Source organism: Schistocerca cancellata, chromosome 1, assembly GCF_023864275.1.
Source record: "Schistocerca cancellata isolate TAMUIC-IGC-003103 chromosome 1, iqSchCanc2.1, whole genome shotgun sequence".
NCBI classification, from domain to species: Eukaryota; Metazoa; Arthropoda; class Insecta; order Orthoptera; family Acrididae; genus Schistocerca; species Schistocerca cancellata.
The window spans coordinates 95,439,137-95,453,530 of record NC_064626.1 but is presented as its reverse complement, the minus strand read 5'-3'; the positions used below and the strand labels follow the sequence as shown (position 1 = coordinate 95,453,530).

At 41.2% G+C, this 14,394-nt stretch overlaps 1 pseudogene; it reads left to right on the top strand.

Annotated features, from left to right (window-relative positions):
• Positions 1–2,800: 2,800 nt before the first annotated feature.
• On the top strand, positions 2,801–2,918 carry LOC126100210 (5S ribosomal RNA; annotated as a pseudogene).
• Positions 2,919–14,394: the final 11,476 nt, after the last annotated feature.

The following is a 14,394-nucleotide window of genomic DNA, read 5'->3' as shown; positions in this document are numbered from 1 at the left end:
TAGCGGTCGCGCGGTTCCGGACTGAAGCGCCTAGAACCGCACGGTCACACTGGCCAGCGACTGTTAACTCATAGTTCATAGTGTCTCAATTCAAATGCAAATAATAATAACAGTAATCTTTCATTTAACACAGGTTCCTATCCTTCATTGTGGTTCATTGGAAGTGCCATAAGTGTTTCTAAAAATATGCCAACTTCTGTATTAACGTCGATCTATTTACACTTTGTCTAAGAAACTAGTAACAGTCTGTCGTCTGAGTTGCTACCATGGTACAGGGTGCATCGGCTATAAGTGCAGATGTTTCTGTTGGTGACTCAGGACGGTTATGCAACAACATTGCATCAGTATTTACGTCATTTGCAGACTATAGTTAGAGTTATTACAAGTAGTGTGTTTTAAGGTTGGTTAGTACCTCCGAGTACACGTGGCAAGAGTAAGCCAGCAATGCTTATTTTTACCCTGGGCAGCAGGTCAGGTGTTGAAGTGTGGACGCGCAGACGTAATACAATTGGTCTATACTGACAGGTGTAGTCCATTTAGTGATGCAGTTACAAACACGCAGAAAGCATCAGGTCGTAAATTTTGTGACGTGTCTGTGGGAAGATTGCTCGACGGAGGAAAAAAAAAAAAAAACAACCAACTCACTGATGTGTGTATGTGTGTACATGCTGAGGTACCACATCAAAGAAATCTGCAGTTGTACCCGTTACATCGTGTATATCCACTTCTACATCTACATCTACATCTACATCCATACTCCGCAAGCCACCTGACGGTGTGTGGCGGAGGGTACCTTCAGTACCTCTATCGGTTCTCCCTTCTATTCCAGTCTCGTATTGTTCGTGGAAAGAAGGATTGTCGGTATGCCTCTGTGTGGGTTCTAATCTCTCTGATTTTATCCTCATGGTCTCTTCGCGAGATATACGTAGGAGGGAGCAATATACTGCTTGACTCTTCGGTGAAGGTATGTTCTCGAAACTTTGACAAAAGCCCGTACCGAGCTACTGAGCGTCTCTCCTGCAGAGTCTTCCACTGGAGTTTATCTATCATCTCCGTAACGCTTTCGCGATTACTAAATGATCCTGTAACGAAGCGCGCTGCTCTCCGCTGGATCTTCTCTATCTTGTATCAACCCTATCTGGTACGGATCCCACACTGCTGAGCAGTATTCAAGCAGTGGGCGAACAAGCGTACTGTAACCTGCTTCCTTTGTTTTCGGATTGCATTTCCTTAGGATTCTTCCAATGAATCTCAGTCTGGCATCTGCTTTACCGACAATCAACATTATATGATCATTCCATTTTAAATCACTCCTAATGCGTACTCCCAGATAATTTATGGTATTAACTGCTTCCAGTTGCTGACCTGCTATTTTGTAGCTAAATGATAAAGGATCTATCTTTCTGTGTATTCGCAGCACATTACACTTGTCTACATTGAGATTCAGTTGCCATTCCCTGCACCATGCGTCAATTCGCTGCAGATCCTCCTGCATTTCAGTACAATTTTCCATTGTTACAACCTCTCGATACACCACAGCACCATCTGCAAAAAGCCTCAGTGAACTTCCGATGTCATCCACCAGGTCATTTATGTATATTGTGAATAGCAACGGTCCTATGACACTCCCCTGCGGCACACCTGAAATTACTCTTACTTCGGAAGACTTCTCTCCATTGAGAATAACATGCTGCGTCCTGTTATCTAGGAACTCCTCAATCCAATCACACAATTGGTCTGATAGTCCATATGCTCTTACTTTGTTCAATAAACGACTGTGGGGAACTGTATCGAACGCCTTGCGGAAGTCAAGAAACACGGCATCTACCTGTGAACCCGTGTCTATGGCCCTCTGAGTCTCGTGGACGAATAGCGCGAGCTGGGTTTCACATGACCGTCTTTTTCGAAACCCATGCTGATTCCTACAGAGTAGATTTATAGTCTCCAGAAAACTCATTATAGTCGAACACAATACGTGTTCCAAAATTCTACAACTGATCGACGTTAGAGATATAGGTCTATAGTTCTGCACATCTGTTCGACGTCCCTTCTTGAAAACGGGGATGACCTGTGCCCTTTTCCAATCCTTTGGAACGCTACACTCTTCTAGAGACCTACGGTACACCGCTGCAAGAAGGGGGGCAAGTTCCTTCGCGTACTCTGTGTAAAATTGAACTGGTATCCCATCAGGTCCAGAGGCCTTTCCTCTTTTGAGCGATTTTAATTGTTTCTCTATCCCTCTGTCGTCTATTTCGATATCTACCATTTTGTCATCTGTGCGACAATCTAGAGAAGGAACTTACATTAGTTTCCATAAGAAAAGCACGAAGGCTTCTTCAACATAGACTTCAGAATCGCGAACATAGATTACAGGAACGGATTTGGGAAAGCGGACTGTAGATACTGTATTGCGTGGGGAGGAATAAATTCCTTGCGAGTGTGCTGAAATACATCGCACAAACTGCACAGATGCAGAACACAACATCTCTCTATTTTGTTGTTGTACAAATGTCCTTCCGCGTATCTTTTGTCTCTAAACATGACGAGTAATGGTTAAAAGCGTACAAGTGGATGAAAAACGTTGAACTTTTTCTGCGCAGTAGTATTGTTGCCTAAATGCCTTTTTAGCATATTATCTCTGATTGTGTAAAGCGAAACTGCCCCGCGCAAGCGTACCCAGCACTGAAGTTCCTAGATCAGTGCGCCTAACCGGCTTAATATGACACAGAGATTGAGAAGCAGCACTAAGTCTGAACGACCTGCGCTTTCCTTCAATCGCCTTCACTATCCAATTGATATGGGCAACGGCCTTGCCGCAGTGCATACACCGGTTCCCGTGAAATCACCGAAGTTAAGCGCTGTCGGGCGTGGTCGGCACTTGGATGGGTGACCATCCAGGCCGCCATGCGCTGTTGCCATTTTTCGGGGTGCGCTCAGTCTCGTAATGCCAATTGAGGAGTTACTCGACCGAATAATAGCGGCTTCGGTCAAGGATACCCTACACCCATCCTATCCGCATCCTCCACTGTGGTGGTTAGCACACTGGACTCGCATTCGGGAGAACGACGGTTCAATCCCGTCTCCAGCCATCCTGATTTAGGTTTTCTGTGATTTCCCTAAATCGTTTCAGGCAAATGCCGGGATGGTTCCTTTGAAAGGGCACGGCCGAATTCCTTCCCTATCCTTCCCTAGCCCGAGCTTGCGCTCCGTCTCTAATGACGTCGCTGTCGATGGGACGTTAAACGCTAACATCCTCCTTCTCCTCCACTGAGAATGACACGGCGGCCGGATGGTCCCGGTAGGCCACTCGTGGCCTGACGAGGGAGTGCTATCCAAATGATATAGCAAACTGCGAGTGAGCTACTGTATTTCGTTACTGCGAAGGGACGCAAAACATGGGGTTCTATTTGGCTACTAACTTGTTTAAACAGTGATTTTCATTAATATGTGAATAGAGGTAATAAAATCCAATTATAGCGGGTAATACCTGCGTCTTGACTAACGTGTTTTGCTCAGTTAATGCTTTAAAAAAAACAAGAGTTCGTAGCACCTAAAATATTCATTATGGTCATTCCTTTGCATAGTTTTGACCCAAAGGATTTGGGACATCCTCTAGGATGAAAAGAAAAAGATTAGATCCAAACTGACTGAAGAACGATCTACTATTTGAACTGTTATTTTTTTATGATCAGGATTTTCAGAGACCACAACTAGTCAAAGTTGATGTTATTAATGACAACATAAAAAAATCGAGAAATGAAATCTTGGAATAAACGAAAGACTTCAAGAACTAAATCGATACTGACAGCGTTGCCGCAGTGGTTACACCGGTTCCCGTCAGATCACGGAATTTAAGCGCTGTCGGGCTGGGCTAGAACTTGGATGGGTGACCGTCCGATCTGCCTAGCGCTGTTGCCAAGCGAGATGCACTCATCCCTTGTGAGGCAAACTGAGGAGCTACTTGATCAAGAAGCAGCGGCTCCGTCTCGTACACTGACATAAGGCCGGGAGAGCGGTGTGCTGCTGATAACATGTCCATCCGCATCCAGTGACGCCTGAGGGCTAAGGAAGACACGACGGCTGGTCGGTACCATTGGGCCTTCATGGCCTGTTAGGACGGAGTTTAGTTTAGTTTTTAGTCGATACTGTCACACTAGAAAATCCGTAGTTGTCAGTAGTGTGTATAAATCTGACTGTTCAGTAGCTATGTCTTCGCAGTTTTATATTGTCATTAGCAACATCAAATAGTTATATTCTCGTATTGTTACAAATTTCGTCTGTTAACATCAACGACTCAGCCAGAGAGACTTGGCGCGTCACAGACTGAATTTCCGGGAAGGTACGTTCCGAGAAGAGTCGGCCAACATTTACTTCCTCCCGCATACATTTCGCGGAATGACCATGACGCTACAATCAGGGGAACTGGAGCTCATACGGAGGTTTACTGAAAGTCGTTCCTCCCACGTACAATTCGCGAATGGAACAAGGAAGGGAGAAGCGGTATTGCTACCAGAAGCACCTTCCGCTACACGTCTTAAGGTGACTTGCAGGGTATAGATGTAGATGGAGAGCTGGTACATCACACACGGGCGACGATTTACATTATAAACTACCTCGTCACAAGTATCCGGACTGCACCATGTATTGTGGAACTGACCACTAGGTCTCACAAGAGGGTTTTATCCCTGTTCGCTCGACATAAATCCCACTAGATGGTAGTACACTCCTCAGATATGCTAAATTCACTCACTAACTGCAGTAAAATTATATCGGATATCAGTACATGTTAAAGTTTTCTACCAGTTTAGCCGAGAGCGCTAACGCGCTGCTTCCTGGACTCGGGTAGGCGCGCCGGCCCTGGATCGAATCCGCCCGGCGGCTTAACAACAGAGGCTGGTGCGCGTCCAGTCTGGATGTGGTTTTTAGGCGATTTTCCACATCCCACTAGGTGAATACGGGGCTGGTTCCCACGTCCCGCCTCAGTTACATGGCTCGCAGTCATCTGAACACATTCGCACTATTCCATGGATTACACTAGACACAGGCAGTTGGCGTACACTAATTCCGTCCCAGGGGGTACAGGGTAGCGGCAGGAAAGGTATCCAGCCACCCCTTAAATTAACCTTGTCAAATCCGATTAACCATGCCGACCCTGCGTCATTGCGGGAAAAAGACACATGCAAAAGCAAGAAAAGAAAGATCAATATATGTTAAAGTTGTACTGACAGTAAACCTATTCTGTGGGTTTCCGAATGAGTTATATTAACTTATGAATTTATCATACAGTAACCCATTTGAGGTGCTGAGAATCGAAAGGACATAAAGTACATCACCGTCGATTGTGAGATTGTAGCATTTATTAATGCGTCTGAAATCTGGTGATGTTATGGTGAGTCAGCTTTATCTATGCTGTAGGCCCACACTGTGTACATGAAAATTCACGAAACGCTATGTTACAGGTTTCTCTGGTTTTCACTTAAACGTGGGGTCGAAGGCGATGTGCTTTAGGCCTTTATGGATCTCAGTGCCTCATTTGTATTCTAGTCACTTGACCATTCCCGTTGACATTACTACTTGAGTTTAATCATTTCTACAAACAGCACTTTGTGTTTGGAGTTGGATGTTTACTGTGCGTGAATCGATTTTCGTGTGCAGTGTAAACATGAACCATATTGGATCTATTTTAAATGCTGGCAGAAAAGTAAAGCTGTGAGGACAGATCGTCAGCCGTGCTTGTGTAGCTCAGTCGGTAAGGCTCCTGTCCGCGGATGGCAAAATTCCCGAGTTCGAGTCTCAGTCAGGCACTCAGCTACAATCTGGTACACTCCGCTGCAGAGTGAAAATCTCATTCTGGGAACAGGAAAGCCGTGGAGGAACTATGGCCTCCGAGAACAGATACATTGATTGAGAGAATGACGAACTCAAACAAGCTTGGGTACAAGCGAACATTTAACAAGGAGGTGTACAGTTAGCACAAGTTCTTGTGTGGGCGTAGCGTAAGAATATATGATTTTTCAGCCCGGAAGTAAATTCAAATGGTTCAAATGGCTCTAAGCACTATGGGACTTAACATCTGAGGTCATCAGTCCCCTAGAACTTAGAACTACTTAAACCTAACTAACCTAAGGACATCACACATATCCGTGCCCGAGGCACGATTCGAACCTGCGACCGTAGCAGCAGCGCGGTTCCCGACTGAAGCGCCTAGAACCGCTCGGACACAGAGGCCGGCGAAGTGAATTCATGAACTAAAACATCTGTTAGGGACCTGCACGAAAACTCCCACTTACACAAAAATGCGAAATGGACAGTTGCGAAAGCTTTCACATTATTTCGTTATTGCCCTAAACTTTACTCAGTTATGTACAAAAAAATTTTTTTTAATTCTTTCTTTTGTCAGAGAAGTTATGTCTATTATTATTATTATTATTATTAATTCTTTCCTTTCTCAGACGTTATGTCTGGTTAAAAATGGGAAGTGACGCGGACCTTGATCAAGCGTGACTTCCTTTTAACTGTACGGTATATGTTACATTGCATTTAGGAACTTTCGGGTAATTGAACATGTATCAATAATTACAGATTTCTGTAGTTGTATATATACGTTTCGATGTAGCTGTATTGCGTTGATGTACTGGTGGATATTGTGTGGTATGACTCCTGTAGTTGATAGTATAATTGGTATAATGTCAACTTTATCCTGATGCCACATGTCCTTGACTTCCTCAGCCAGTTGGATGTACTTTTCAATGTTTTCTCTGTTATCTTCTGTATATTTATTGTATTGTGTATGGATATTTCGATTAGTTGTGTTAATTTCTTCTTTTTATTGGTGAGTATGATGTCAGGTTAATTATGTGGTGTTGTTTTATCTGTTATAATGGTTCTGTTCCAGTATAATTTGTATTCATCATTCTCCAGTACATTTTGTGGTGTATACTTGTATATGGGAACGTGTTGTTTTATTAGTTTATGTTGTATGGAAAGTTGTTGATATATTATTTTTGCTACATTGTCATGTCTTCTGGTGTATTCTGTATTTGCTAGTATTGTACATCCGCTTGTGATGTGATCTACTGTTTCTATTTGTTGTTTGCAAAGTCTGCATTTATCTGTTGTGGTATTGGGATCTTTAATAATATGCTTGCTGTAATATCTGGTGTTTATTGTTTGTCCTGTATTGCAATCATGAATCCTTCCGGCTCACTGTATATATTGCCTTTTCTTAGCCATGTGTTGGATGCGTCTTGATCGATGTGTGGCTGTGTTAGATGATACGGGTGCTTGCAATGTAGTGTTTTATTTTTCCAGTTTACTTTCTTCGTATCTGTTGATGTTATGTGATCTAAAGGGCTGTAGAAGTGGTTATGAAATTGCAATGGTGTAGCCGATGTATTTATATGAGTGATTCCTATGTGTATTTTGCTAGTTTCTGCTCATTCTATAAAGAATTTTCTTAAATTGTCTACCTGTCCATAAAGTAGGTTTTTTATGTCGATAAACCCCCTTCCTCCTTTTCTGCTTAATGTGAATCTTTCTGTTGCTGAATGTATGTGAAGTATTCTATATTTGTGGCAGTGTGATCGTGTAAATGTATTGAGTGCTTCTAGGCCTGTGTTACTCCATTTCACGGCTCCAAATGAGTGGGTCAATATTGGTATAGCATAAGTATTTATAGCTTTTGTATTGTTTCTTGCTGTCAATTCTGTTTTCAGTATTTCTGTTAGTCTTTGTCTATATTTTTCTTTTAGTTCTTCTTTAATATTTGTATCATCTATTCATATTTTTTGTCTGTATCCTAGATATTTATAGGCATCTGTTTTTTCCATCGCTCCTATGCAGTCGCTGTGGTTATCCAATAAGTAATCTTCTTGTTTAGTGTGTTTTCCCTTGACTATGCTATTTTTCTTACATTTGTCTGTTCCAAAAGCCATATTTATTCATTGCTGAATACTTCTGTTATCTTTAGTAATTGGTTGAGTTGTTGATTGTTGCTTCCAGTAGTTTTAGATCATCCATTTATAGCAAATGTGTGATTTTGTGTTGGTATGTTCCAGTAATATTATACCCATAATTTGTATAATTTAGCATGTTTGATAGTGGGTTCAGAGCAAGGCAGAACCAGAAAGGACTTAATGAGTCTCCTTGGTATATTTTACGCTTAATCTGTATTGGCTGTGATGTGATATTATTTGATATTGTTTGGATATTAAGTGTGGTTTTCCAATTTTTCATTACTATGTTTAGGAACTGTATCAGTTTAGGATCTACTTTGTATATTTCCAATATATGCAGTAACCATGAGTGGGGTACACTACCAAAAGCTTGTTGGTGAACAATGTATGAATAGTGTAGCGACCTTTCTTTAGTTTTAGCTTGATATGTCACCTCTGTATCTATTATCAGTTGCTCTTTACATCCTTGTGCTCCTTTGCAGCAGCCTTTTTGTTCTTCGTTTATCATTTTGTTCTGTCTTGTATGTGTCATTAATTTCTGTGTAATGACAGAAGTTAATATTTTGTATATTGTTGGTAGGCATGTTATGGGGCGATATTTTGCTGGGTTTGGTGTGTCTGCTTGATCTTAAGGTTTCAGATAAGTTATTCCTTGTGTAATTGTATTAGGGACTGTGTAAGGGTCTGCAATGTAACTGTTAAATAATTTAGTTAGATGTGAATGTGTTGAGGTGAACTTCTTTAGCCAGAAATTTGCTATTTTATCTTTTCCAGGGGCTTTCCAATTGTGCATAGAATTAATTGCTCAGGTGACTTCATGTTGCAAAATTATCACTTCGGGCATTTGTGGTATCATCTTGTATGTGTCTGTTTCTGCTTCTATCCACCGTGCATGTCTGTTATGTTGTACTGGGTTTGACCATATGTTGCTCCAGAAGTGTTCCATGTCTGTTATGTTTGGTGGATTGTCTATTTTAATGTGTGTGTTATCTATTGTCTGGTAAAATTTCTTTTGGTTTGTGTTGAATGTTTGGTTTTGTTTCCTTCTATTTTCACTTTTTTTTTGTATTTTCTAAGTCATTTGGCCAATGCTGGTAATTTCTGCTTCTTTTCATCTAATTGCTCTATCGCATCTTGTTGTGAGATTTTACCCAACCTTTTTCGTTTTTTGTCTGATAGATCATTTCTTATAAATTGTGTTAGCTGTCCGATGTCTTTACTCAGTTTTTCTATTCTGATCTGTAGCCTGTGTTTCCATGCTGGTTTTGTGGGTTTTTTCTGTGTGTTGATTGGTTCTGATCTCTGCCTAGTGTGCATATTTAGTGTAGTGAGTGCTCCTATATAAACCAGTAGTTGTAACTCTTCCATAGTTGTATTTTCATTTATTTTGTTGTGTATGATTTTGTTGATTGTGGGTTAATTCGTGGTCTATGCAAGAATGGTCTAATGTCTGTATTTGTGTCTTTGTATTCTATATATGTCAGCTGAAATTTTTCTTCTATATCTAACATGTGTGTCACTTCATGTTCTATTTGTGCTTGTTCTGGTGGCTATCTTAAGATTTCGTTTTCCTCTGATTGTTTAATTGATTGTTTTGTTCTGTGTTTGTTTGCTCTGGGATGTTTGAGTCCATTGCTGTATTTTCTTCTTCTTCTGATTGCACATTATTTTGTTCCAGTATTTGTTGCACTTGTTGTTTGATGTTTTCTAATTCTGACTGGGATATCCTGTTGTTTTTGATTATTACTCGGATCTGATCAGCTTGTCGTTGTTCTGTTAAAAATTTTAATTCTGGGTAACTGGCAATAAATGTTGTGTATACTTTTGATCTGTATCCAGTTGTGTTGGTTCCTAAGTTTGTTGCTTGGTAATAACAGAACATGAGGTGTCGGTTAACTTCATATGACCATCTCATCCTCTGTCTTTGTTTTCCTTCTAGAGCGGTTGCAGGAAGCATATCCTGCAAAACGCCTCTATTTGGATGTAAATCATTTTCCGTGTGGCTAGCAGTGTCGTTACCATTGTAAACGTCGTCCCTGACCATGACAGCACATGTCCGAGGCTTCATTAGTTCTGTCCTGAACCAACTAATCACACTAAAAGGGGGGTTAGCACTGTTAGTGGTTTATTCTTTTCGTCGCCTTTTACGACTGGTAGAACATAGCGGAGGCCTATTCTTTTCCCGGGCCTCCACAGGGCTTATTATTATTATTATTATTGTTATTATTACTATTATTATTGCTGTTATTGTTATTATTATTATTATTATTGGCAGTTGTTGTAGCTGTATAAACATGTTTGTAAGCATAACTCTTGTACAGCTGGCGCTCTTACTTCAACACTCTCAAATTTCTCTGAATCTAAAAATTTTTGAGCACTCAGGATGTAGACTCACGAGCTGGCATGGATGTTGGGATGTTGTTCGTGGTTAGGGAATGCTCTCGTTATTGCACGCTAGGATATGAATACATTTTATAGCTTTGTACACTGCATGGAGTAGAGACACAATTCAGAGACTATTTTTTGTATTAGCATGACAACGCACTCTGTCATAAAGCAACGTCTGTGAGGTACTGTTTTATGGACAATAACATCGCTGACGTGATCCAGCCTGACCACAGTCCCGACCTGAACACAATGGAACACTCCTGGGGTAAGCTAGAACGTTGATTTCGCTCCAGATGCCAGCTTCCAACAAGACTACCTTCTCTTGTTTCGGCTCTTGAGACTAAATGGGCTGCCATTCCACCACTGCTTTTCAGACATCTCATTGAAAGCGTCCTCGGCAGAATTCAAGCCGTCGTAAGGGCGGAGGATGGATCCATCGCATATTAACGTCCACTAACAGGTGTCATGACAGTTCTGATCAGATAGCGTATACTGATATCTTGGCCTGCTCCTACAGTTCTTTTCTTCCACAGTGTCTTCATCTATAGTTTTGAATAACGATTCATAACGTAAAATGCATCCAACCATCATTTCCCTTCGACACATTTATGTTCTGTTTAGTTCCGACACAAATAAGAATTTTAGTGTTAATTCATTGCCATAAAAGCCTACCCAAACAAGCGTAGCATTTTCGTTGTGTAAAAAGCGGACAAATTGGGATCTGAACTATTTCATACGCCAAAGACAAGGAAGGAAGGTCAGTGTTTGTCATATCCTCGTGACCACGTCATTAGAGAGTGATCAAAAGCTCAGAAGGAAAGAGCACGGAGAAGAATATCACCTGTGTCCTGTTCAAAGATAACATCTAGCATTACTTTTAAGAACTTTGAGAGACCACATGAAACATAAACCTGATTAGTAGGAGGGGGATCTGAATCCAAAAATTCAGAATGCAAGAGCAGTGACTTAACCAGCGGCTCACATTATCACATTTCTGTCATGTAAGGTTGGTCGCATTGTTTATAAAAATTATTATTAAAACAGAACGTAACTAAAACAATAATTTGATATATCTTAGAAAAAACATTACGGTAACCATAGACTGTAGAATTTATTTATTCTCATTATTGCGGTTTCGGCTTAAGGCCATTCGCAATTGGTATGTTGCAAAAAACTGGACCTTCTCATATGTCAAATTTTTAAAACCTTCGGACATGTAAACATTTCATCGTCGTACGTCTTTACAAGCTAGAATATTTTTGAAGTTTGAGCACGTACTAAAGCACAATCGTCTGCAGTATACTATTTGAGAATGGCGTTCAGGCCGAAATTACTACAATGAAAATAAACAATTTCAACAGACAACAGTAACTACGATATCTTTTAAGAAAGTTTACGTCACTGTGAACCTCCACCATGAGAAGTTAATAACTTGATTTCTTCGAAAGCATCCTCCACCAAACGCTTCTGCTCTTCCAGTACGATTATCAGTTTTGCAGTCATAGCAGATGGTTTAATAACAGGTCTTCGGAGGACACTTCCAATTACAATTTTTCTTAACATACTTTTCATATTGCAATATGTTTCGAGGTATAGCCTCATCTGCAGAAAAAAATGGCAATAAAAAAACATTTAACATCAATCTCAAAGTATTTACGAACTTACAGCATGCTGGAGTAACTTGGGTCAACAACTTCTGTTAATCAGAAAAACCACTCCAAGTTGCAAATATTTTATTTTTCATTCAATGACTAGTTTCTGGTCGGACCCATCTTCAAATCAAACAAGTCATCGAATGAAAAATGAAATATTTGCAACTTGGACTGGTTTTTCGTTCTATTGAATTTAAAAGTAGTTGCCTTCTGTCTTGGAATGCATTTTGATCTGCCTGCGGAGAAAGGTAAGTAAAACCGCTATGGGAAACCGTTTACTTCGTCTGCGGGTCGGGTGCTAACAAAAACAACGTAAATAATCATTCATCCTGTTAATGTGAAATGGTAGTATCTTGTGGTGAATTCGCTTTCGTTCCCTGCTGTGGCTAACTTGATCTCGTTGTCCGTTGTTTACAGAGTTGTAAAGAGCTCTTACACTGCATTTTTTATTACAAACAGCACCACTGTGCAGCTGAAACAAGATGGCGGTCAAAACAAAGCTTGATTGGACTTCGCTATCGATGTGTCGCTCTTGGCGTCATCTATCTGCCATTGCACTGTGGTGATGGATATGCAACAGCAGTTTATCAAGCATCTCCATAATGCTGTCATACTTACTAAATAGCCCAGTAACTAAAGTCGCCAATCTTCTTTGGATCTTCTCTATCTTTTCTCCTAATGTATCCCGGTAGGATCCCAAATTGACGAGCAGTATTCAAGACTAGGTCGAAAGAGTATTTTCTAATCCATTTCTTTCGTGTCTCATTTACCTTTCTTTAATTTTCTTTCAATGAATCTCAACCTGGCATCTGCTTTCCCTATAATTAGTTTTGTCGACGTGAACAGGATAACTGGTAAGCCACAAAAACGAGAAACTCCACCAAACCAGCCCTACAACTGATGGCGAAACAGCGTCCAATCGAAGTATCTAAAACGTCTGAACTACACCGGCAAATGATTCTCAATTTTCATTTGTTGTATCCATGAAAACACGAAATCAGTTGTTTCCATTAAAGATGAGTAGGTTAAATTTTATTTACTTCTGCATCTACACTCTGGAAACCAATGTTACGTTCATGCCAGAGGGTGATTTCCATTTTCCCACGTATTAGGGTTTTTTATCGTTCCATTTGCGTATAGAGCACGGGGAAGAATCACTGCTTAAAAATGCTTTTGTGGGCGCTGTAGATAATCTAGCCTTGTCTTCGCCTTACCTACGAGTTAGCTATAAAGGGGGTTGTACAACATTCCTATATTCCGATGATTGGGTGTTGTGTGAGGTCCTTAGGTTAGTTAGGTTTAAGTAGTTGTAAGTTCTAGGGGACTGATGACCATAGATGTTAAGTCCCATAGTGCTCAGAGCCATTTTTTCCCTATATTCCTCACATTATACTGGTTCATGAAACTTTGCAAGTAGGCTTTCTGAGCAAGGTTGGTGTTCAGTCTTGGTTTTCCACCATATCCGTGATGCTCTCCAGTCAGTAAAATAAGCCTATGACCCAGAATGAGATTTTCACTCTGCAGCGGAGTGTGCGCTGATATGAAACTTCCTGGCGGATTAAAACTGTGTGCCGGAGCGAGATTCGAACTCGGGACCTTTGCCTTTCGCGTGCAAGTGCTCTACAATCTCTTTTTTTTTCTTTTTTTGTTATATTTTGTTCGTTGTATATGTTCGGGGCGGACGTCTCATGACCCCCGTTCAGGCTGTTCGTTGGTCCGTTCACTCAGTTTTTTTATTACAGAGGGTAGCTCACTCTCTGCCCGAACACACTGAGCTACCGTGGCGGCAATACCATCGCAGCTTCACTTCTTCTGCAAGGTCGCAAGAGAGATTCTGAGAAGTTTGGAAGGTAGGAGACGAAGTAGTGGCAGAAGTGAAGCTGTGAGGACGGCTCGTGAGACGTGCTTGGGTAGCTCAGATGGTAGAGCACTTGTCCGCGAAAAGCAAAGGTCCCGAGTTCGAGTCTCGGTCCAGCACACAGTTATAATCTGCCAGGAAGTTTCAAGCCTATGACCATTCGTCCTGCTCTTTTTTGTATACATTCAATATCCCCTGTTAGTCCTACTTAATAAGGATCCCACACACTTGAGCAACATCCTGGGATGGGTCAAACGAGTGTTTTGTAAGCAGTGTCATTTGTAGATGAATTCAATTTTCCCAGTATCCTGTGACGGCAGTGGTTTGTCACATGTCGCTATGTGACATGAACGGAAGAGCGGGGCCCTTGCGTTCTGGTGTTTTAGTTCGTGTTTTTCCCCAGTTGTTGGAAAATGGCGATAATGGCCAGTTGTAAGCTTTAGGCGTTGGGTAGACATTAGCAAAATTTTCCTGAGAGCAGAAGCAGAGAAAAGTGCCTCCACCATTCTTCCGCAAAACAGCTTGGGGAGCGAGCCGCATT